The sequence below is a fragment of the Mobula hypostoma genome, chromosome 13 (assembly GCF_963921235.1).
Source record: "Mobula hypostoma chromosome 13, sMobHyp1.1, whole genome shotgun sequence".
NCBI classification, from domain to species: Eukaryota; Metazoa; Chordata; class Chondrichthyes; order Myliobatiformes; family Myliobatidae; genus Mobula; species Mobula hypostoma.
In genome coordinates this window covers 68086326-68112489 of record NC_086109.1, presented here as the reverse complement: position 1 = coordinate 68112489, position 26164 = coordinate 68086326, and the positions used below count along the sequence as shown (strand labels likewise).

Sequence of the window (26164 nt, the reverse complement as noted above, 5' to 3'; positions counted from 1 at the left end):
GATTAAATGTTCCATTGTTCGTGGATTAAAGCGACGAGGGAGATTGAAACATTGAGGCAAATTCAGAAGCTTGAAAATCATTTGGGTGCTTCAGTGCTCCGCAGTCTCCAAGAGACAGAGACAGGTATGAGAGACTCGTAGTGAGAAGCCTGTGGGATGAAGTTTAAGCTGTTGCTCGACCCCCTTTCACCAATCAAAGCTTCCGAGGTTCATCTATTAAAGTGAGAGAAATTGAGGCATCAAAGCAAGTGCGGAGGGTGATGGCTGCCTGTCTTTTGATCACTCTGCTATGGAGAGGGAAAGGTCTGCTACTGGGACCAAAGAGTGTTGCCCAGCATTTCTGCGTTTTGGATGTGGACTTGGACTACAGACTTTTTTTTCAGTCTTATAGTTTTTATATTCTATGTTTTTTGCCTGCTTTTTCTTGGATTTTTTTTTTGTGCAGGAAGAGGGATTTGCGGGTTCCGATTTGTCCGTATTTTTATGCAGGAGGAGGAACGTAGGGGATGGTGTGCCTGTTCTGTCTTGTTCATCTTTTTTGTGCAGGGAGGGGAATTTGGTGGTTGATGTACCTGTTCCATTTTCCTCATTTTTTTGGTGCAGGAGGAGGGATTTGGGGGGGCGGGGTTCTTGCTCCATTTTGCTTTTTTGTGTGGGAGGAGGGATTGAGAGGGGTTGATGTGCCTGTTCCATTTTTGTTCATTTTTGTGCAGGTAGGGGGGATTTTGGGGTTTGATGATCTTGCTACTATTCTTTTCTTTCTTGGTTTCATGGCTACCCAGAGAAGAATTATTTCAGAATTGTATACTTTGATAATAAATGAACCTTTGAACCTTTTGATAGTCCTGGGTATGACTCTAAACTGCAACTGGTGATGAGGCTCTGATTGGGAACTTTCAGAGCTTTGGGGAAAGTGGAGGTACCCCTTAGTCATTCATTGCTCCCAGGGCCGCTCTGACCCGGAACAGTAGCACCTACAAGGGTTCCTGCTCAGGATACGAGCGAAGGCCAATGGCGGATCCGGAAGGTTCAGTAACTGAACTTATGATGGAGAAGGCGGATGAGCTAGGACCTCAAATATCAACAGCTATAGTACAGGCGGATGAACATTTGGGAAGAGAAATAGTGATTTCTTTAGTTCGCCTAACGGAAGGCAATAGCAAACCACCGCTGCTAGATACTAGGTTTCCTAGAATCTATTTGCTAAGAAAACCATGGTCAAACTCACAAAATGTATTGCACAACAACAGCATCAAGTGGATCTTCAAGACAATTTTGAAGATGCTTCGTTCAGTAGGGTTGATTCTGGACAGCAGGGGATCCCCAATCATCATCAAGCTACTGCTTATAAAATTCAAATAACACAAAAGAAAATTATTGCCACTTGGAATGTAAGAACCCTATATCAAGCAGGAAGATTGGACAATATGATAAATGAAATGGAAAGACTAAAGATTAACATCAAGGGAATTAGCGAAGTTCATTGGACAGGTGCTCGAACATGTCAGAATAGAAATAAAACACTAATTTATTCTTGTGGAACATTCCATACAAATGGAGTAGGAATTCTTATGGATGAAAATATGGTCAAAGTGTTTTAGGACATTGGGCAATATCAGAAAGAGTGCTCCTTTTTAGATTTAGAGGAGAACCATTTGATTGGATTATGAGGACACACAGTCCTCTTTTATTGTCATTTAGTAATGTATGCATTAAGAAATGATACAGTGTTTTTCCAGAATGATATCACGAAAACACAAGACAAACCAATTTAAAAACTGACAAAAACCACATAATTATAACATATAGTTACAACAGTGCCAAGCAATACCGTAATTTGATAAGAACAGACCATGGGCATGGTAAAAGTCTCAAAGTCTCTCGAAAGCCCCATCATCTCACGCAGATGGTGAACCTCCAGCACCGCAAACTTGCCGATGCAGCATCCGACCACAGTCCGACTCTGAGTCCGTCCGAAAACTCCGTGCCTCCGTCCAGCTCTCCGACACCGAGCACCGAGCACCATCTCTGCTGAGCGCTTCGACCCCGGCTCCAGCAACAGGCACTAGGCAAAGCCGAGGATTTGGGGCCTTCCCCTCCGGAGATTCTCAATCGCACAGTAGCAGCGGCAGCGAAGCAGGCATTTCAGAAGTTTCTCCAGGTGTTCCTCCGTGCTTCTCCCGGCTGTCTCCATCAAATCAGGATTGTGCACAGCCCCCTAGCTAATACATATCGATATCATTCGGAACGGCCGCGCGCGCTGCGTCGCACCGCTGTCTTCTGTATAGCAATTATACAGGTATATGCACCAACAACAGATGGAACAAATGAGGATATAGATAAATTCCATGAAGAGCTTGAACAAGCAAAAAATGGATGCAAATCTCAAGATATTGTTATTGTTATGGGAGATCTAAATGCTAAAGTAGGACAAGGTGCTGATGGAAATACCAGAGAAAAATTTGGACTGGGAAAGGAAATAAAAGAGGTGAGAAATGGGTAGAATGGTGCAAGATGAATAATCAGGTCATTATGAATACCTACTTTAAAAACCATCCAAGACGCTTGTGGACCTGGAAAAGTCCAGGTGAAAACACCAGAAATCAAATTGACTTTATTACTATAAACCAAAGATTTAGAAACTCAGTTACTCAATGCAAAACATATCCAGGTGCAGACTGTAATGGTGACCATAACCCATAATATATCAGGTAAAAGTAAAACTTAAAAAACTAAAGAAGCAAAAACCTGAACAATTCCTTGACTACTTGCAATCAATTAAAGAAGAATACTTAAGACAAAAATTTACAATTGAAGTAAGGAATAGATTTCAAAGTCTAGAAATAGAATCTGTTGAAGATGATAGCAATCATGTAGAAAAGAAGTTTAACTCTCTAAAGAATGCCTTGGTAGAATCAGCAAAGTCAGTGATTCCTAAAAAATGAAAAAAGCACGAAGAATAAATGGATGACAGATGAAATCAAAAATCTAATAGAATTAGATAAATCCTATAGAATATAAGTCCTTAGATAAAAAAGTTAAAAGCTTATGTGAAAAAGCCAAAAAAGAATGGTTAAACCAGGAATGTGAGCAATTCGAGAGAATCCCTATTACTGATCCAAAAAGGTTACATCAACAAATCAAGAATATCACTGGTAAAAAGCTCCTCTGTTCTTCAGGTGGATGTTTGAAAGCAGAGGATGGTACCATTATCATGGAGAAAAATGAGATTATGAACAGATGGACTGAGTATATTCAGGAATTGTATAAAGATGATCCAGGTGAAAAACCAGAAATCAAGAAGAAAATTGAAGGTCCAAGTATTTTAAAATCTGAAGTTTGTGATGCAATAAATAAGATGAAGAAAGGAAAGGCAGCAGGTCCTGATGAATTAGTAATAGAATAAATTATCGCCCTTGAAGATTATGGAATTGAAAAACTTACTGATTTAATCAATGACATTTATGAGACTGGAATAATACCAGAAGAGATGAAAAATCAGTATTTATCACTCTTCCTAAGAAACCTGGAGCAATAGAATGTGAATTACATAGGACCATAAGTTTAATGAGTCATATCACTAAGAAACTTCTAAGAATTTTGATGACAAGAGCTAAAAGTAAGATACAAGCTGAAATAGATAAAGAACAATGTGGTATTGTGCAAGACGAAGGTACTAGAAATGCGATATTGATGTCAAGGATACTATCAGAACGAGCTAGTCAAGTGCAAAAAGATTGTTTGTTTTATCGACTACACAAAAGCATTTGATAAAGTGAAGCACGATAAGTTATTCAAAATATTACAGGAAACTCTAGATCTAGATTCAAAAGACCTCCGCCTAATCAGAAATCTGTACTGGGAACAAACTGCCTCTGTAAGAATAGATGGAGAAGTGAGTCAGTTTACAAAAATCAAGAGGGGCGTTAGACAGGGGTGGGTTTTCTCCCCTGATTTGTTTAATGTGTACAGTGAAACAATATTACAAAAATTAAGAGACATCTTGGGAATCAGAATTGGCAGTGAAAACATCAATAATTTCAGATATGCGGATGACACTGTGTTAATTGCAAGTACAGAGGAAGAACTGCAAAACTTAATTGATATAGTTGTTGAAGAAAGTGCAAAAATGGGTCTATCTATCAGCAAAAAGACAGAATGTATGGTGATATCCAAAAAGAAGGAGAATCCTACCTGCAGGCTGAGAATAAACGGGGAAGACATAAAACAAGTACAGAACTTTCGCTACTTAGGAAGCTGGGTGACATCAGATGGCAGGTGCAACTTGGACATCAAAAGAAGAATAGGGATGGCAAAAGACACCTTTACGCGAATGAAGAGTATACTGACCAACACTAAACTAGGCATGACAACCTGCCTCAGAGTACTGAAATGTTACGCTTATCCAGTTATGTTATATGGCTCAGATTGTTGGACAATATCTAGTAACATGAGGAAACGAATTGTAGCAGTAGAAATGTGGTTTTTGAGGAGGATGCAAAGAATATCATGTACAAAACGAATATCTAATGAGGATGTCATGAACAGAGCAAACACAAAAAGAGTAAGAATGTATGAGATCATGAAAAGGCAATGTGACTTCATTGGACATGTGATTAGGAAAGAGGAGTTAGAATGCACAGTAATTATGGGAAAGATTGAAGGGAAGAAAGCAAGAGGAAGACAAAGACAAATGATGATGGAGACAACAGCCAGAGAACTGGAAATGAATACCAATGAATTGATCCACTTGACCCGAAACAGGAGTGTGTGGGCCATGGCAGTCAAAGCTCAGACTGGGCATGGCACCTGATGATGATGAGGAACCTTTTGAACCTTTGAGTATTGGACTAGGACTTGCCCAGGAAGGTCCTCCTTATGTTGTGCATGGAGATATTCCACAAGAACACTCTAAACAAATCTCAGAAACAGAACCCAGTAAAACATTGAACCAAGTATATATCCAAGATCTTTTATCAGTTCGATGTATCAAGGACCCCAGAACAATTGCCGACTTTAATACAATCAATGTACATTATTATTGTTAATGTTTAATTTTCATGGAAATTGAATCACGTAAAGCGCGAATGAATAACACTTCATATTTCACTTCCAGGCAATGATGTTTTACCAACATGATTTGTTAGTTTTCAAAATGATATATCTTCAATGACACTTTTGATTTCCTTGGATGGATGATAATAGCATAACTAAATGAAATTTAAAATTGAAAAACTCACTTGCAGGTTTGTAAACATCTTATGCCTTTTTTTTTGCGGAGATGGGAGATTAATGGGGTGGCCCACTGGTGGATGAAACCACTGCCGCACAGCTCCAGTGATGTAAGTTTGATCTGGATCTCAGTGGTACCTGTGTAGAGTTTGCATGTTCTCTATTAGATCATGTAGGCTTCTATGGGTGCTCTGGTTTCCTCTGCATTTCAAAGGCAGAACAGTTGAGTATTCTGTAAATTGACCCTGGTGTAGGCGGGTGGCAGGAGATTGGGATGGGGGGGGGTAACTGGAGGTGTATGGAGGGGGTATAAATTACAGGGAAATAATGGGGCAACGTGATGAATTGTTCTCAAAGCCAGCATAGATTCCATAATGAACAGCCTGCTATGTCTTAAGAAAAGACATGAAATAAAGATATAATTTTTCTTCCATAAAATATATGAAGCTAGAAAGTTGGACCACATGGCAAAGTCATTTTATCTAAAGTAAATTGAATTAACAATAACTTCAAGTGAATTTGCATCAATTGCAAATTTAGACAAAACAATTCCTCTCACATCAAGTCATGCACCACATGAATCCACATATATAAACATAAATTGGAATTCAGAGCTGCACACAAATCTCATGGAACAGTCTCTCACAGAGCTCATTGAGCTACATTCTTGCTTTCCATGCTACTTAAAGAGACCCTGCTGCTGATCTCCTGACATGTGAGGACAGCTTCAGAAGTGATTACAAGCTTCTCAAACACCATACAAAGTCTATAGTTTTAATGATATAACTAACAGCATTTAGATGTTGAGATCCTCATTCAATGGGAGCCTCAGTGTGACAATGCTGGCAGCACCCCATTACTGGAGGCTTCAGAATAGGCTTGGCAGATCACTCACAGGATCTGGGACCTTGGGTTCGGAGCTGAAGACATGTTGATTTGTGAACAGCCTATCATGTAATCAAAAGATGCCACATCCTACCCAGATCTAACTTACCAAAAATATATTCACTGGCTTTGTCTTCAAAGACTGCTGTCACAGAGATATGTGACATCCTGAAAGGACAGCCATCAGCCACAAATGAATGGCTGTCTCCATGACGACAAGCTGAAGCTGACTCTCAGTTCCCTGGCCCTTGGATCATTCCAGTTATCAGAAACAGATCTATTCCATTTCTCTCAATTTTCAACACTCTACTGTATCACAGAGGTCATCCAGACTCTTCACTCAAGGACAGCTTCTATCTCACTATTATTAGACTCCAGAGTTGAAGATAAATTCCTGTACTCTTGATCTTTTAATCTATTTCATCATGGCCCTTGCATGTTACTTCTCTAGCTGCACTACACACCTTCACTGAAGTTACAATATTACACTCAGTGGCCTTTAGGTACACCTGCTTGTTAATGCAGAAATCTAATCAGCCAGACCTGTGGCAGCAACTCAATGCATAAAAGCATGCAGGCGTTGTCAAGTGGTTCAGTTGTTATTCAGACCAAACATTAGAAAGGAGAAGAAATGTCATCTTAGTGACTTTATTGAATGCTATTTAAGTAACTTTGACCATGGAATGATTATTGGTCCCAGATGGGGTGGTTTGAGTGTCTCAGAAATTGCTGATCTCCTGGGATTTTCATGCACCACAGCCTCCAGATTTTAAAGAGAATGGTGCAAAAACAAAAAAAAATCCAGTGAGTAACAGTTGTGTGGGTGAAAACACCCTGAGAAGTCAGAGGGGAATGGTCAAACTGCTTGAAGCCTATAGGAACGTGACAGCAACTCAAGTAACTATGCATTACAACAATGACATGCAGAAGAGAATCTCTGAATACACAACATGCCAAACCTTGAAGTGGATAATCTACACAGCAAGAGGTACCTAATAAAGTGGCCACTGAGTATACATTCTGCATTCTGTTTTTTTACCACTTCATTTTACTTACGTATGTGATCTGTCTGGAGGCACGCAAAACCATATCTTAGACAATGTGTCAATAGCAAACCTAGGCAACACACACAAAACACTGGAGGAAGTCAGCAGGCCAGGCAGCATCTACAGAAAAGAGTACAGTTGACTGCTGAAGGGTCTCAGTCCAAAATGCCGACTGTACTCTTTTCCATAGATGCTCGCTAGCCTGCTGAGTTCCTCCAGCATTTTATGTGTTTTGCTTGGATTTCCAGCATCTGCAGATTTTCTCAATAATAATAGACCTATATCAATTCCCAAGTAGGAAAAATCACATTGTTTTGGATTTTTGTGAGGGCACTGGGATTACATTGTCCAATGCAAGCAGCAATGCTCAAAAATATGCAACTCCATTAATTGTCCAGACTTTAGATCAACTTAAAGGATTTGCACTCCCTCAATGGTTGTCTTTTTTGAAGTTGAATATTTCTCTTCTTTGTGGAACTTTAAGAAGATTTTTGAATCTTATTGTCTGGAAATCTTTTCCCATGACAGAGTTCAGAACAAGGTGTCTGTCTAGTGAATCGCGAGTCAGGCGGACAAACAAAATGGCCTCCCATTGCAGCCAACTAAGTGGCTCAATGGTGCAGACATTAGTCTAGTGTGGTCTCTGGTATTGATTCACTTTGCCTACCAATGAATTTGAAGTTCATATGGAAACAACACAAGCAATACCCCTCCTGTGGTTTGGGGTGACTGCTGTGAGTGGCCCAGGTGACGGAAGCATACAAGAAGGTAGGATTCACTGCTGGCTGGTAACTATCTATTTTGTCCCAGGTTTGAGATTTTGGTCTTCAAACACTCCGCTCTTCAGACAGCCGCAGGCTGTGCTGGAGTACTGAAGCTTTAGTAAATCTCATCATCAGTGCCTGACTTCACTGAGAGGTGGTTCCTGGGGTATGACTCATGGACCTTTTCCAGATAACAGTATTGTAGAGCAGGGAAAGGTCATGGTCTCTTGGTTCCACACTCTCTGTCATCTCCTTTATTTGGCCAGGCAGGACGAACAACATGCTCACCTTTCCTGTATACATCTGCCTTCCATCTCTCCCTCCCTCCCTCCATTCTTCCCTCCTTCTCCTCCTGGATTTAGGTGAGATGATAAGGGAATCTGCAAAGACAAAACAGAAGATAGTTGCACATAAAACTCGCCCTGAAAATCCATACAAAAATGCAGTAACGTCTGCAGTAATAAAGTTGTCTACTCTGGATCAACTAAAAGATGTTGCAGTCATGATGAATGCTTGATGTCTGGAAAACCTAATTTGGCTATGAGGTGGTTTATGTCTTAATGCAAGAGGAGAAGGTTCATCTTGTCCAATTAGTGAGGAACCAACTTCAAAGACAGCATTCCCTTCATCACTGACATGCAGGTGACCTACCTCCTTACATTTTTTAATGCATAGATTATACATTTGAGGGCATGACTTAAATGGGTGGGGGGAATGTGATGTAGGAAAAAATGGGGTGTGTAGAGTGTGAATGGAGTACACGTGTATGTGCATATATGCACGTATGTGCGTATGTACAGATGTGTATATAAGGAAGAGAGAAGTATTATTTTGACATTTCTCATGAGATTAATTAGTTACCGCATTGCTTCATTGTGCAGGGATTCTTGTTCTTATGGGAGACCATTCAACCCACCTCCTGCCTAACTCTTCATTTGGTGACAATGGACTCATTGGTATACAGGACCTCCTTCCTGACATGCATCTCAGTTATAAGAATTTTATGTCTTTCATCTAAACCTAAGAGTCTCTCCCGCATTCCTGCAGGTTCTTTCTCCTCCTTGGCAGCCGTCATATTTGATACTGACATCTGGTTGCAATGAGGAGAGTGTGTTCCAGGGGTGGTGCTTTTGCTTGATTGTCATACATCAATTGTCACACCACCACAGGGAACTGTAAGTTTTATGCACAATTCAAGTATTAGTGCTTCATTCTAGATGTGAACCACCCTAACCCTGTTTCAAACTTGCCCCAACCCCCTTTTCTCAATCCTTCAAGCTAATTTTTACCCATTTTAATTTTGGGTATATTCCAATGATTGCAAATTTGAGCAAATATTGACATTGACAAATACAGTGCAATGTTGGGGTGATTTTGAATATTCAAACCCAGGGATCACTATTGGCAATTTACAATTCTAATCACCACCATTGCATGGAAACTAATTCCACTAAAATTAAAGATATTCTCTCTCATTCTCTCTCTCCGTCTCTCTCTCTCTCTCTCTCTCTCTCTCTCTCCCTCTCTCTCTCCTACACTTTAGTGCGCAGATCCACTTAGGATAGATAGAAGTATTGCTGAACAGTAATGACTCTTTTATTACGTAAATCTTTTCAGTGTATCATCAATTAATCATTACTTCAGGTTTTCAAAAACATTGTTTTATTTGATGAATCACGTAGGATGCTATTTTCAGTACAAAGATTTTATAATTACTTTTCATGTCTTACTCCACCTTTTAAACTGTGCAGTATGAAATTGAAATCAGTTAATCATAAACATTTTAAACAACGCATTACAATGCTGTTCTGAAAATATTAAGCTCCATTATTAATCAAAAGTTGTTACGTGCCAGCTGTCTAGGTGGTATGCAAGCCAGAGCAGTACCATGTGGAGAGCAAGCTGTTGCCTATGCAGTAGGCTCCCCCTCTCCACACAGATGATGAATCCAAAGGAATGGCAGACACTGCTACAGTTTGGCACCAGCAGTGTCGAAGGAGTTGCCAATGAGTGTTGAACTCAACATAGGACTGCCTTAGAGATTCCAGCTCTGGATTTTTCTTCGGGGTTTACTCCCAAAGCCTTCTCCATGAGTGGGTATAGCTGCAAGGCAGCAGAGATTATAGATCAAAGTTTTGCTTCTCCTGGAGGAGCTGCCAACTATAGCTGATGAGTCCCATCTGCCTGAAGTCATTGGTTTTAAGGTGCCGGTAACCCACCTTTGCCCCTTCTCCTGTCAGTAGATATGGTTCCACCAGGCTTAGTAGCTAAGCCACACGTGAAGGCTAGGAGTTGAACTTGGTTATCAGGTCTATTTGAGGCAAAAGCCATTGGGAGCGTTTATCCTCACTACCTTCCCCAGCTACGAAAACCTTTAGGAACCTTTCTAATTCTTCTAAGTCTTGGTTAATGAAAACAAGTTTCCAATGTACCTTCACCACTTTATCTACTTGTGGTGCTGCCTTCAAGGATCTTGAACATCTCAACTAAAGCCTCTCCATTGCCAATGGGCCTTAGTACTCAAAAATAAATGTTTTAATTGCTCAGTTGGCACATTTAGGTAATTATGCTTCAGATAAGGAAGCATTCCAGAGGTCATAGTTTTATTTTTCTGTGGTTGTGGGAATCATAATCATTAGCATAAAGCACATGTTGCTTTACTACACTTTAGGGTTCAATAGATAGAACAGCATTTTGGAGTACATTACTGCCCATCTAGCCCAAGCCATTTTGAGGTTAAGACCTTATCTAGCCACCAATATTCTTGTGCAAGACTAGTGGACCATGGTAATTCCCACTTCGGAAAGGGCAGGACACTGTCTGTCTTCTACACAGAGCCAGCCTTGAGCTTACAGCAACAGAGCCAGGTGTAGGATTGCTGAGAAACATTGATAGGTTTGAGATGGGGAGGGATTAGAAGTGTAATTCTGGATATTGATCACATAGGTATTCAAATAAATCAGTTTTGTGAGGGGCCCAGGAGAACACTCCTACCCTTTATGATCCCACCTAAATACAAATTAACATTTATTTTTTGCTTCAGTTCAATGGAGATGAAAATCAGCTGGGAGAAATGATATCTAGTTGATCTGCAAAACTGGGAGCTTGCTCAAAGTGCAGCAATGTGGGTAAGCCTGAGTAAGCTTGTTGGTTTTCACAAATAAAACAGCGGAGGTGTCTTATGGTTAAGGAAAAACATAGCAACTCATTTATTGAATGCCAAAAAAGCTGAACACCAAGTGTGGTAAAATTCCTTCACATAATTACCTCATCACGTCAGACCAGCCTCTTAAAGTGAACCCCAGCTCAATGTTGGTGATTGTGAATTCTGTACATTTCCACAAATCACATTGCCCCACACAGCCCCCCCCCCACCCACCCAGAATTCACTAAGACAGGCATTGTGAGCCTGTCTGGAGCTCAGTCCAGTCGTCCAGCTTAGGTCCTATGTTCCATGGGTGGAGGAACAACAGGTGCCTCTGGCTTATCCAGAACTGTGTTGACACACTCTTGGCCATGTCGTGACAGCATGGGCATTGTAGTGGAATCCTCCACGTCTTGGTGGGCTGGTTTAAGGCAATCTACCAAAACACATTCAGGTTTACCCCTCTTATGTATGATAAAAGCCTTTTCTTTTCATTCCAAAACACAGAACAGGCCACTGTAAGAGAGCCTAAGGGGATGTCGGTGTGTTTTATGATGGACAAAAACAAATGAGGCAAGATATAGGTCAACAGTAACCCAAGAGTTTTGTATGCCACGTTGTGAGGTAGGAGTAAGTGTAAAGGAATTGAATTTACAGAGGAGGGTGGAATGCTGTTGAGAGGCCGGCCAGGTGGCCATGGCATCTGGAATAAAATCACCCGACACTTGTAATGGCTGTCCGTACACCTACTCAGACATGAGCGACTGCAGGTTCTCATGTAGAGCTGTCTGAGCCTCAGCAGGACCCACAGAAGATGATCATGTCAACAGGGAAGCTTCAGAGCAGCCTTTAAGAAGCAGTTAAACCACTCTTATAGACCATTGGACTGAAGGTGATATGCTGTGGTGTGATGTAGCTTAATGCCAAGGTTCTAGGCCATCGCACCCCAGTGGTCTGATATGAATTGGGGACCACCCTCAGAGGGAATATCAGATGGGGTTGTGAATCATGCAGTCCAGGTGCTGATGAATATCCGAGGCACATTTGTGGCCATCTTTGATGATAGGGGTTCGACCTCTGTCCACCTGGGAAGGAGGTGTGTGAAACTACGGGAGGAGGGAAGAGGACCAACAAGGTCCACATTGACATGATTAAACCATCGCTCAGGGACCTCAAAAGGTGCCAATGGCATCTGGACATGACGGTTAATTTTTGCACAACGGCACTCCACACAACTGCAGTCCAATCACACACGTCCTTTCTTAGGCAGTGCAACCAGTTTCTGTGAGGTTATGTAGGCCATTTGGTGTTGCTGCCGTGCAGACCAAGAGTCTGATATTTTGGTCATCGCATGCACGAGGGGCTTGTGGTCAAGGAACGCTGTGAAATGGCGACCCTTTAGAAGAAAATGAAAACAATGGACAGCTAGATAGAGATGAAGAAGCTCATGATTGAACGTGCTGTATTTCCTTTTGAGGGATGGAGCTGCCGGCTGAAGAAGGCAAGTAGCTGCCACATGCCTCTGATCAACTATTCATGCACAGCACTCACAGCATAGTCTGAAGCGTCAGTAGTAATGGCTATAGGTGTGTTGGGGAGGGGATGCGCCATTGGGTCGCATTGGAAAAAGTTTGTTTGGTATCATCAAATGCATTGCTCATGTCCGTTAAGCAGTCAAGCACTTGCCTATAACCACACTATACAGGGGAAGCATTATTTCAGCAGCTCTTGGAATGAAGCGGTGATAGAAATTCACCATGCCTAAAAACTCCTGTAGTTTTTTAGTAGTGCAGGGCAATGGGAAATCCATAATAGCAGCTCCTTTTGATGGAAGGAGCTTTGCACATTCTGCGGAGATGCGATGCCAAGACAGTCAATGGATGATAACCCAAACTGGCATTTAGCAGGGTTAATAATCACTCCATGGTGGCTTAAGCACTCAAAAAATATGGGGAGATGAGAGTCATGTTCAGATTTGGATGCACTGGTGACAAGTATGTCATCTGGGTAAACAAAAAGAAAATCTGTCTTTTAATACAGAATCTATCAGCCATTAGAAAGTATGTGCTGCATTTTTCAGTCCAAATGGCACACACATAAACTCAAAGAGGCCAATACAGGGCAAACAAAATTAATTTTCCGGCTAAACCTGCCAATTAGTCTTGGATGTTTGGGACCAGGTAACGGTCGGGGAGCGGTGGCCTTGTTGAAGTGTTGGTAATCGCCATATGGGCAGCAACCACCATTGGACTTAGGAACCATATGGAGGGGCAAAGCTCAGGGGCTATTTTCCAAGTCACCCATCGTGCCCTGTAAGTCTGGATCCAGCTGCCATTGGCAGCCTCCAGCGAGGTTTCATCGTTCTTTGCCTTCTCATCAATAGGTGACGCTGGCAGCACAGTCACCTGAGCACCCATGTCACACAGGAAGCATCGCCCTGAATGGATGTCCATAATGAACAGTAGATAACCTTGGCAGCTGGAACCCATGGTGTTCACAGACCTCTGATTTCCTGATGCACTGGCACTGTCAAAGCTGCAAGGTGGTCAGCACTTCCTAGTGTTCATACCAAAATAAACATTGTAAAAACACAGGCCTGGAATTGTATGTTTTGCTGCCACAAGTATCCTCATGTTGGGAGCTTTTCTGACCAGGCTTTTTGAGGTACAGAAAGGAGGAGGAATGATGCACCACTGCCTAGCTAACTATAGACTATTAGCTATTTTAGCAAGCTCCATATAGTCCTGCATGGGTGAATTAGCAAGGACTATGCAAACTTGATTGGGCATTTGCTGAATGAATAGTTCTTTAAAAATAAAACAAGGATGGTGATTTCCCAGGAGAGAGAGCACATGGTCCAAGCTTCAAAGGCCTAGCAACTCCAAGACCAGACAAAGAGAGCAGCTGTTTGGCGCTCTCAGACTCCAAAGGTCCAGAAGTGTGTAAAAGGTGAGCTTTCAGCTATCGGCATTATCGTGCTCAGGTGGGTGTTCCAGCACACTCGCTACTCCTACAGCCATAGAGTTGCTGAGCCAAGCTGCCACGTAGAAATATTTGGCGCTGTTGGCTGAGATTTCTCACAGCGCGAATTGGATCTTGGCCTGCACAAGCCAAGCAATGGCATTTTGCTCCCAAATCTCCAGCAATTAAAAAGTGACTGCATTGGCTGATATGTTCAATATCTCTGAAATCATCCTGGAGCATCCTGTTTGCGAAAACACGAAGGCATTTTACGATTAAGAAGAAACGTAGCAATTCGTTTATTGAACATTAAAACACTGAACACCAAGCATTGTAAAAGTCCTTTACGTAATTACCTCATCACATCAGACCTGTCTCTTAAAGTGAACACAACCCATAGTTAGTGGTTGTGAATTCTGCATGTTTCCATTAACTACATTACCCTACAGGCTAAATGCTTCACTATATCCATCAGGGGCACTGTGACACACTTGGACCTTGGCAATTAGTCCACAATAGACCAGGACTGAGTATCACATTGTTCTAACTTGATCAATGGACAGCAATTAGTTATGTACACAGTTCATCTGGAGAGTTGGTGATGGGCAATTTTTTCCAATAGTTTTGAACCTCTTGGTTCATTATCTTCATTTGAGCAATCCCAAAGCCAATTGCTTCAGTGATGACACTTACAAAGTCATAGATGACTTATACTGTGCAGTAGTTAAAGTTCAAACACATGCAGTTTGCAAGTTTTTTTTTACCGTGTGTTTGATCTTGGATAGAACAATGGAGTCTTCCATTCCATTTTCAAACTTAAGTGCTGAAAGGTTTGAAGTACTCAACACAGAAGAAGGCTATTCAGTCCTTTAAAGCTATTCTAACTCTTCGAAAGATTGACCCAATTAGCCTTACTCCCTGACTCTTTCTGTATAGCGGTTGCAAACTTTTCCCTTTCAAGTACCCTGCTGAATTACTAAATATGCTTTGGCCAGAGTACTCAAGACTAAGATTTTATGTGCAATATCCTTATATTGCTTGCTGCTGAAAAATAACTCAACATGAGTGATTAAATACAGAACTCAGTGAAAAAAATGCTAGATTAGCTCGAACATGTTTCTGTACTGAAAAGTCATGTTCTTGGAATCATTCCCATGCTTTGCATGAAGTGTAACTAAGCACCTTTTTCCCTGTTAATGGCTCTGTTGGGTATGGAACATGATAACGTAACTAATAATCCTTATATAAATTTCCCTCAACTGTATCTACAATAATAGATAGCTATATGTGCAGGCAGAACAACATTAGAGAAGTTGACTTGAACAATGGAGCTCTGAAGCAAGCCCTTCCAGCTTGAGATAACCATTCATATGCTGAAAGTGTGCAAACATAATCTGTTGTTATCAGAATACTCTTTCAGACATTGCCTTGCATCTCTGTTCTAAACCAAAGTAAAATTGGCATCAGATTAATTGTGGCAATAATGACGAGTTTGCATGCCCATTAAAACACATGAAAGTTGAATTAATTCTAAGTGCCATTATTATAAGCAAATATAGTTGACACCTTGCCTGTTGTCCCTAGAGCACACTGCTAGAGAACACACAATGCTGTTGATGGGACAACACATGATTGATTATCATATCCTTGGTGTAAACTTAAATGTTCCAGATTGTTGTTAATTGGGGTTTGAAAGATTATTCTTCCAGTCTTTCGGGTGCCATTGCCCAAACCCAGATCACCATAAATTCAATTATTTTCTCTCTCATTGAATGGTGAATGTAGACTAAGTACAGCAGAAAATATTTATCATGAAACTTCCATGGGGAGAGACCAGATAACTCTGTTGGCACTGGGACTTATATTCATACATTTGGTCAAAGATATTTGAATACCGTGTTTACTGTAAGCACAAGAGATTCTACAAATGCTGGAAATCCAGAGCAACTCATACAAAATGCTGATGAAACTCAGCAGGTCAGGTAGCAGCTACTGTGTTATAATGGAATGATGCCAACCAGGTAAAAGGATTAAACAATGATAATCTCCTAACAAAATGCTTAACTGTTTCTGAAGATTACCAAGAAATATAACCCTGTTTTATCTTTGAAGTTCTCCTTCTATACTTAATTACTAGGAGATTTTATGGTAGAAAAGCAAACTTTTTATGCATGGATAAGTTATCCATCTAAAAACTTAATGCCAACATGACCGGTTCAACAAAAGAACTTTAAACCTTCCCTCAAAGCTTAACAACGCAACTTTATCCAACTATAGAATATCAACAAGATACTGCAAGTTCAGACCTACAATGTGACATCAAACTCTCCAAAGTTTCCAGAGCCACACAAGATTATCAGCAGCATATCAATGAGATCAAAAAAATGTGACAATGAAAATGGCCAGTAAACAATGAGTCCAATTCACAAAACCAACCAAAGTGGAGAATCAGCACTATGACAGCTTTATGAAAAATATTTCAATATTCTCAGCAGAGGAGACAGAACTCTACAAGTTTAAAACTGACAAATTTTTATAGATTTTTTCCATATCAGTGAAGTAATTTGAAAGTGCTGCTTACAAGTTAATATCTTACTTAATCTCTATAATATCACCTAACATATTCAAAAGAAGAAAGCCCAAACTTATTTCTGATATTTACAATGAATAATTTATTTCATATCTCCATGGTAGTTGCTGTACTTACCCTGAACTTCCACCATGTGTTTATTCAGAAATTATTTGCACAAAAAATTCCCTTCCAGTTTCCAAGAATTGAACAGTTTCCCAATTCCATGTATCTGGGAGGGTGGGGCGTTAGCAATGACCAGAGTCCACACCTTGTCGATCACATGTAAGGCAACTTACAATGTCATTTTTCATGGAGCAAACTTGGAAACTTGGAAATAACTAAATACAGAGAGAGTAGAGAGCACACCAACCTCTAAAGAATGTTTCTGTCTTTCACAACCACGGATTCTGCTGCAAGGTCGACATGACCCATAGGTGGGCTGCACAGCAGATTTGGCAATGGTGTTTGGGAATATGCATATTCCATCTAATTACTGTTTTATTATGGCGGTATTTAACTCCCTCCTTTTTGTTGTAGCCTTGTGAAAACTTGAGAAAGCACAGCAACATTACACTCCCTGCATTCCTTCACCCTTGTCTGAGAAAGAGGAGTATCGCGCTGACTGATGCTGGAGGCGAGCGGTATTCATTTAGTATTTAGATATTGGGTTCAGCCGCAGTGTTGGCATCCAGTTTTAAGTTTGAGAGTTTTAGTCAACAGCCCTGTTAGCCTAGCATTTATTGTTTTCCTTTCCCTTAAAATCCTGCAGAGTTCGCGTTGAAATCTATGAACTGTTGACTCACTTCAGTGTCTCTCTGTCTTGGCCCTTCGGTCATATTCAAATGCCTTGCTACTGACCTTTGAGATCCTCCATGGAATTCTCTCATCAATAGGAGGAAATTACCTTCTCCTTCATAAGTTTATTGATTCTACTCATTCTCCAACTGAGCACCATCTATCTGCATAACATATTTGTTCTACATTGCTTTGTTCCCTTTATCTAGACCAGGGGTTCCCAACCTAGGGTCCACAGACCCCTCCGATAAATTTATTTTATCCATGGCATAAAAGAAATTGGGTCTAGACATTGCTTGGCTGTTCATTCATTAAAAGTTCAAAGTTCAAAATAATTTTATTATCAAAGTACATATAAATCACCGTATACAACCCCTGAGTTTCATTTTCTTGTGGACATACTCAATAATTCCAATAACCATAATAGAATCAATGAAAGACCTCACCAACTGAGCATACAACCAATATGCAAAAGACAATAAACTGTGCAAATACAAAAAGAAAGGAATAACAGTAATTAATAAATAACTATCAAGAACATGAGATGAAGAGTCTTTTAAAGTGAGTCCATCAGTTGTGGGAACATTTCAGTGATGGAGCAAGTGAACTTCAGTGTCACTTTCCCCTTTGGTTCAAGAGGCTGATGATTGAGGGTTAATAGCTGTTCCTGAACCTAGTGGTGTGAGTCCTGATGCTCCTGTACCTTCTTCCTGATGGCAGCAGTGAGAAGAGAGCATGACCTATGTGGTGGGGATCTCTGATGATGGATGGGATGGCATCACACATTACACTCTGTGATGCCGCCACATTTCCAACCTGTTTCAATCAAGTCCTACAAACCATCTTTGCAAAGATTCATTGGTTCTCTGTTTGAAATGGCATCCACTGAGAGAAACCTTGCTACCTCTTAAGTAGACCTTCACATTGAGGATCGCCCTTTAATTCTGTGGATTCTTATTGGCTGGTGAGGCTACTGTGGGAGCCTACTGTCTGCCATAGGTAGGGCAGAGGTGTTTAATAGGATGAATAGTTTGGGTAGTGATGGATTTCTTTTGCCTTATTCTTTTGTTTCACGGGTGTTCCTAATGAGTAGACTGCAGGTTTTCTATTTCTTTAGCAGTAATGAGGCAGTGATATTCAGAGGTCATTCCTGTAAAATCGGAAATGATCCACATTTTCCATTGACTTGTTGTGAACCCTGCCTGTACATTAAGTTTTGTGGATGTTAAGAATAAGGCCCATTTTCATATGAATGGGTCAGCAACGACTTGAATTTGGCCTCTGCACATTTGCAATTGCAGTCTGGACACTGCAGGTTGAAGACCAACAATCTTCAGTTCCATCACTTGAGAAGGACTGTGGACCATGTTTCTCATACTTGCTACCTGCAGAAATGTGCCCTTAACTTATATCTGTTGTATGAGTTCAAACAATCTGTGATGTTAACCATTGAGTACACAGCAGATCCAAACATTGTTTACCTAGAACCTTCAGCACAAAAATAAACCTTTAGATACTACCTAATTTCCTACTTAACAGAAGCTTCAAGTTCCAAGCAACCTGTTTCAAGAACAGTAACTTCCCTTTAACCATTTGGTTCTTTAAACCAGTCTGCACAATCCTGATCACTACCTCTGTAAAGCAACACAATGACCACTTTGGTAATATTGCACGGCAATGGACTTTGCCTTATTCTGTCCTAATTGTGTTCTTGCCTGTATAATTTGTGTTTAATTTGTGTTTTTTTTTTGGTGAACATTACGTATCTGATTCTATGTGATGCTACTGCAAGTAAGTTTTTCATTGCGTCTGTGCATATATGTACTTGTGCATGACAATAAACTCAACTTTGACTTTTTCAAATTTGCCTTATTCTAATCATCCTATTCATGTTGCCTCCATACTCCATTCTCTAATAAATGTATCATACCAACTGCTTTGTTCATGTTCCACAGTCCATACTCTGCCCGTCAATCACTGGAACAAAAGAAAACATTTGGAAATGCAAATAAGTACGGCAACATGGCACAGCAGATAGAGCTGCTGCCCTGTAGCTCCAAAGACCTGGATTCAACCCAACCACTGATGAACTTGCTGCGTTCTTTCTGTGACCATGGAGGTACCCCCTCCGGCACTGCTGTTTCCACCCATTGAAGCGTCGAGTAATCCAGCATGGAAACGCCCTTCAGCCAAACTCGTCCTTGCCAACCATGGTGCCCACCTACTTGCCTGCGTTTTGGCCCATATCACTCTAAACCCCTTCTATTCATGTACTTATGTAAATGTCTTCTATTATTGAACCTGACTCAGCCATTTCATCTGGCAGCTCATTCCACCCTCAAATCCCTTATATATCTTTCACCTCTTAAACCTATGCCTTCTAGTTTTTAGTTCCCCTTCCTTGGAAGAAAGACGATGTGAATTCAACCTATCTATACCTATCCTGACTTTATACAATCTCTGTAAGGTCTCCTAAATTCCAAGAAATAAAATCCTAGCCTGCCCAGTCTCTCCCGCAACTCCGTCCCTCGATTCCGGGCTGCATCCTCATCAATCTTCTCCGCACTTATTCAAGTTTAATGATGCCTTTTCCACAACATGTTGACCAAAATAATACTGAATACTCCAGGTGCAGTCTTACTGATGCCTGGAATATCTGCCATATAATGTCCCAAGTTCTATACAGAAGGTGAGCATGTCAAATGTCTTCTTCACCACCCGATCTATAGTACCTGTAATGTCACTTGCAGCAAATCATATACTTGTTCTCCTGGGACACTCTATTTCGTGGCATTCTTATGTTCCAAACACATTCTGGTAAATTAGCCAATTACTGTAAGCAATAAAGAATCAAAGGGGAGTTGGAGAACATGTGTGAGAGAGAATAACTAAGGTGAGCTAGCAGAGGGTGAATAGGACTGATGAGATTTCTCCCCTGAACCCAACAAGACCCCCTACTATGTTGTTAAAAGGTTATGGTTGGAGGGAGGACAAGATGGCGGCACGACGCAGCGTGCGCGGCCTCTCCGGTAAAATGATATCGTATTTGTTAAATAGGGGCCATGCACAATCCTGATTTGATGGAGACAGATGTGAAGAAGCACGGAGGAACATCTGGAGAAACTTCTGAAATGCCTGCTTCGCTGCCACTGTTACTATGTGATCGAGAATCTCCGGAGGGAAAGGCCCCAAATCCTTGGCTTTGCCTGCTGCTGGTGGCCCGGGATGGGATCGAAGCGCTTGGCAGAGATGGTGCTTGGTGCTCAGTGCTCGGTGTCGGAGGGCCAGTCAGAGGCTCGAAGTTTTCGGACTGTGGTCGGGTGCTTCCAGGATGCTGCATCGGCAAGTTTGCGGTGCTGGAAGCTCATGGCAGGGAGTTTTCTTCCTTCTACCGTCTGCGTGAGATGTTGGGACCTTCGAGAGACTTTGAGACTTTTTTTACCGTGCCCATGGTCTGTTCTTCTATCAAATTACGGTATTGCTTGCACTGTTGTAACTATATGTTATAATTATGTGGTTTTTGTCAGTTTTTCAGTCTTGGTCTGTCTTGTGTTTCTGTGATATCACACTGGAGGAACATTGTATCATTTCTTAATGCATGCATTACTAAATGACAATAAAAGAGGACTGCGTGTCCTCATAATCTAATCTAATCTAATGTTTCCCACACATTGGTGAGGAGGGTGGTGAGAAACATTCAGTGGCACCATATGCCTGATTGTCTGAGCCCTAGAACAGAGGCAGAAGTTCTGATTTCTTGGTAAACTTGATGACAGTTCCATTGGACAAAAAATGGTGTGCAAGCTTCTCGAAAAAGCAGGGGTACATTTTAAAATTACGCACTGGCCTATTAATTAATAAATCTGTGAGAATTTTCATTCCATCCCAAAATTTTTCATTTACTCAAACCCCTCCTACAATTTTTAGCCTGCTAAGAGCAATTAGGCCCAACTGAGAAGGATTCTTGGGGCTGGGCCTAGCAGGAAGCTTGCTTTCATTGCCATCCTTGCTGTTCTCAAGACCTGCAACTTTTACGTCAGATCCACAAAATATCACTTCGATATGAAAAGAAAAACACATAATTACTCAGCTGGTTTGTTATTTTTCTGCCTTTTTAATCAACTGAAAGCAGCGTACTTTGGAGCTCATCATTAAAATGGTGCACACAAGGTGGTTGGAGAGCATGTGGAAAGTTTTATTATGTTTTGAATAGCCTTATTAGTTATCAGTCTGTTTTTATGAGGAGACGGCTGGAGCATAATCATTAGTGGAGTACAGTAAATATTCATAGTGTATCAAAACCATGAGGGGTCAATCCTGATGGAAACATTCTATCCAGATGTCTCACTATTTCTTTCTTAATGATAGCTTCAAGCATTTTCTTGACTACTAACATTAGCTAACTCAGATTCAACTTTAGATTTACTGTACACATGTACATCAAAACATACAGTAAAATGTATCCATTGCTTTACCAACCAACACACCTCACAATGTGCTGAGGGCAGACTGCAAGTATTGCCACACGTTCCATCACCATGCTTGGCAGAACAAAACAGAACATACCAAGAGACAAAGCAACAACAGCAAAACAAACCCCGTTCCTCCCTCCAAACCACCCAAGCACATACACAGTTCTCTAACTCCAGGACAAGGAACTTGTCTACACTATGCTTAGTAACTCCAAAATATAGAACTGATTGAAAGAAAAAGATGGGAGCCCACAGATGCATGTCCCAGCTTTGCCTTTATTTTAGTGAGGTACACACTTATGGTGTGGTGGTGTAATGACGTGTAACGCTCAGGTATATTGGCTCGTATATGTCTAGGGGAAATCCCACCCAGCGCCTGCCTCGACGCTTCCCACGGAGTCGGTTGCCGCCCGAATCAATCCCAAACATCAATCATCAGCCAGCACACCTAGTACGTTTTACCAAGTACACTTTATAGATATTACTAAGTCTATGACATTAATGTAAATTCGATACAGAAAAGAAAGTAATGAAAAAAAGGCGCCAAGACTTATCAAAGTCCAAGTTCTTCGCACGCAACCGTTGGAGCTCAATCGATTCCTGATGACCACCCGGATCCTGTTGACTCACAGCTCAGGACCACCCGAAGTGATAGACCGGAGCCTTTCCGCACGTCCACCATCCTTACCGTCTCCCCTCCGACTCCCTGCCAAAAACCCCCGCACGTCCACCGTCCTCCTCGTCTCTCCTCCGACTCCCTGTCAAAAGCCCCCGTCCACCGTCCTCCCCATCTCTCCTCCGACTCCCTGCCAAAAACCCCCGCACGTCCACCGTCCTCCTCGTCTCTCCTCCGATTCCCTGCCAAAAACCCTGTCCACAGTCATATGAGACAGCATTATCATCCGAAAACAAAACGATACATGAACACCCATTGGCTAATAGCACCCTGCTGTCTGTATTAACCCAAGCAAATGTCTAGCTGGCGACTTTCTCAGCATTTAACATAACAAAGAGGCCATTTTAAATTTAACATACAAAAAAAAGAAAGACCCCATACAGACATATGCCATTATTGTTCTTTTACATAAAAACCCAGAACAAATTATGTAAACCACAAAGAATATTTATTCAAACAATATTTTTACATTACTCAAATATTACTGAAATATTAAATGCACAATGCTCCTCCCGCTTAACTATAAGCTCCAACTCAATTTAAAATGCAACTCAATTCAAATATGTAATGTTTTACTCTCTAGTCATCTACTTTATATATACACACACACAGTACTGTGCAAAAGTCTTATGCACACTAGATTGTTTGTATAGTTTCAGATGGTATGACCTCCACAGAGCCCTGATCTCAACATCGTCGACACTGTCTGGGATTAGCTGAAGAGACGGAAACAAGGAAGACAGCCAATGTCTGCAGAAGAACTGTAACAAGTTCTCCAAGATGCTTGGAACAATCTACCAGCCGATTTTCTTATAAAACTGCGAAGGCCGTGTACCCAAGGGATTGATGCAGTTTTAAAGCTAAAAGGTGGTCACGCCAAATTTGATTAGTTTTTTACTGTTTACTGCTCCTTATCTTTTTGATATTTAGAATCTTTACAATTCATTATTTCTGAAAGCATCGTTGCTTTACAGAATTTTTACATTGCCAAAGATATTGCACAGTACTATATATACACCATATACTATATAACATAGCTACTTTATAGACATCCACAGTAAATTTTAAATTGTCCTCTCCAGGACTAAGGATTTAATCACTGTGGAGGATTTCTTTCTCTTGTGGGATAACACCTCTTCTGACAAAGTTTGGTGGTGGGAGGTCACTCTGGTAACTGAGACTTGTAGCTGTGAAACCATCCAACACTTCAGCTCTCAGCTTGGATGGTACAACAACCCTCAATCCCCACATAAAGGAACCCCCGTCAAGGGCAAGTTCATCCCAGTGCTGGTAAAAATGAGGGAACTGGTGTTTCTGAGGAATGTCCTCTTTTGTAAATTTTTCAGGTATTTCCTTTTCGAAGGGTAAATAGGACAATCCACCAGCTTCTCCATAATTAGATGTCAATCTTGAATTTGATCTTGTAATTGTGTCCTTAAAGGAACAAAGCTCATCTCTGCATTTGTGCTGTTGGTGTGGATGGAACACCCTTCTGTCGATTGAAAATTAACACTATAGACAACAGACAATAGGTGCAGGGGTAGGCCATTTGGCCCTTCGAGCCAGCACTGCCATTCACTGTGATCATGTCTGATCATCCACAATCAGTACTCCGTTCCTGCCTTCTCCCCATATCCCTTGACACCACTATCTTTAAGAGCTCTATCTAACTCTTTCTTGAAAGCATCCAGAGAATTGGCCTCCACTGCCTTCTGAGCATTCCACAGATCCACAACTCTCTGGGTGAAAAAGTTCTTCCTCAACTCCGTTCTAAATGGCCTACCCCTTATTCTTAAACTGTGACCTCTGGTTCTGGACTCCCCCAACATCGGGAACATGTTTCCTGCCTCTAGCGTGTCCAATCCCTTAATAATCTTATATGTTTCAGTCAGATCCCCTCTCATCCTTCTAAATTCCAGTGCATACAAGCCCAGTCACTCCAATCTTTCAACATATGATGGTCCCGCCATCCCGGGAATTAACCTTGTGAACCTAGGCTGCACTCCCTCAATAGCAAGAATGTCCTTCCTCAAATTTGGAAACCAAAACTGCACACAGTACTCCAGGTGTGGTCTCACCAGGGCCCTGTACAACTGCAGAAGGACCTCTTTGCTCCTGTACTCAACTCTCCATGCTATGAAGGCCAGCATGCCATTAGCTTTCTTCACTGCCTGCTGTACCTGCAGTGGTTGATGATTGGTAATGAGAGTCAACTCTCTCCCGTACAAGTACTGGTTGAAATGTTTTACACCACAAACAAGACTCAAGGCCTCTCTGTCAATCTGTTTGTAATTTTTCTCTACAGCGGTAAGGGAGCGTGATGGGGTGTTCATTTCTGTCACTCATAACATGTGACATGACTGTACATATACCATAAAATGAGGCATCACGGGCAAGCTTCACTGGACGATGTGGATCAGAATATGTGAATACAAGTGTCTAACATCACCATTTCCTTTACCTTTTGGAAAGCCACCTCACACTGCATTGTTCATTGCCATTTCTTTCCAATTTGTAGCAATAAGTTCAAAGGGTGAAGTACTATAGCCAGTTTTGAAAGGAACCTGTTATAGTAATTGACAAATCCTAAAACGGACTACAACTGTGACATGTTTTTATCCTGGGGTATCTACCACTACTTGAATTTTCTCAGCAGATTTGTGCAGTCTTTGTGTGTCAATGGTGTGACCACAGTAAGTGATGCTTGGTTTAACAAATTCACATTTGTTGCATCATGCTCTGAGCCCATAATCTTCAAATCTTTTTAAGGATGCCTTGAGCTTTTGGTAATGTTCCTTCTCATCCTTACTGATAATAATGATATCATCCAGGTAACACTGACTACCTGGGCAGCCTTGCAGCAACTCATCCATAGCTTTCTGCCAGAGTGCAGCTGCCCCAAGTATATCCGTATTATATTGATGAAGTCCTTTGTGAGTGTTTATGGTGACCCATCTCTATCTGCTTATTCCATCTCCATCTGTAGGTAGGCCTTAGTTAAGTCCACTTTGCTGAAGTGTTTTCCTCCAGAAAGATTTTCAAAGATATCCAATATCCTGGGCAGAGGGTATTGATCTACCTTTAGTGCTAGGTAGTGCTACCTTAACCCCACCATAGATCCTGACAGTCCAATTCTTCTTGCTACTGGGACCACTGGTGTTGTCAATGGGTTCCACTCAATCTTGTAAATAATTCTTTTAGCATCCATGAAATCTAGTACATTGGCTACCTTATAGCAGATTGTATAAGTAAGTAGATGGGCTTTGTAAAACTTGGATGTGGCATTTCCCTTTAACACTAATTTACCATTCATATGTTTGACTTTTCCAAACCCATCCTCATCACCACTGTTATGTTTTGTAATTTCGAAACATAAAATTAATTTAAAGAAAAATAGAGCAGCTCAGTGATACGTGTCCCAGTTTCGTCTTTACAAAAGACAAGCAAGCAGTTATAGTGTGGTGGCGTGATGATGTAGTCATTCACGTACTTTTACATATAACCTGCAATGATTTGTATAAGCAGCAAAGAATGCTTAATCAAACAATATATTTACAATATTACTCAAATATTATAGAAATATTGAATACACAACAGTCTACTTTTAGGCCTGCTA

The 26164-nt window shown here is 41.1% G+C and overlaps 1 protein-coding gene and 1 long non-coding RNA gene across 2 annotated transcripts in view; one reads left to right on the top strand and one right to left on the bottom strand.

Annotated features, from left to right (window-relative positions):
• Positions 1-26164, top strand: part of fkbp16 (FKBP prolyl isomerase 16) — a 226054-nt gene that overhangs the window by 91977 nt on the left and 107913 nt on the right. The gene's annotated exons all lie outside the window — the stretch shown is intronic.
• On the bottom strand, positions 5165-16909 carry LOC134355658 (uncharacterized). The gene is made up of 3 exons (XR_010020143.1): positions 16741-16909; positions 8216-8307; positions 5165-5370 (listed from the first exon to the last, which is right to left on the bottom strand). It is a non-coding gene; the product is annotated as an uncharacterized LOC134355658 (long non-coding RNA).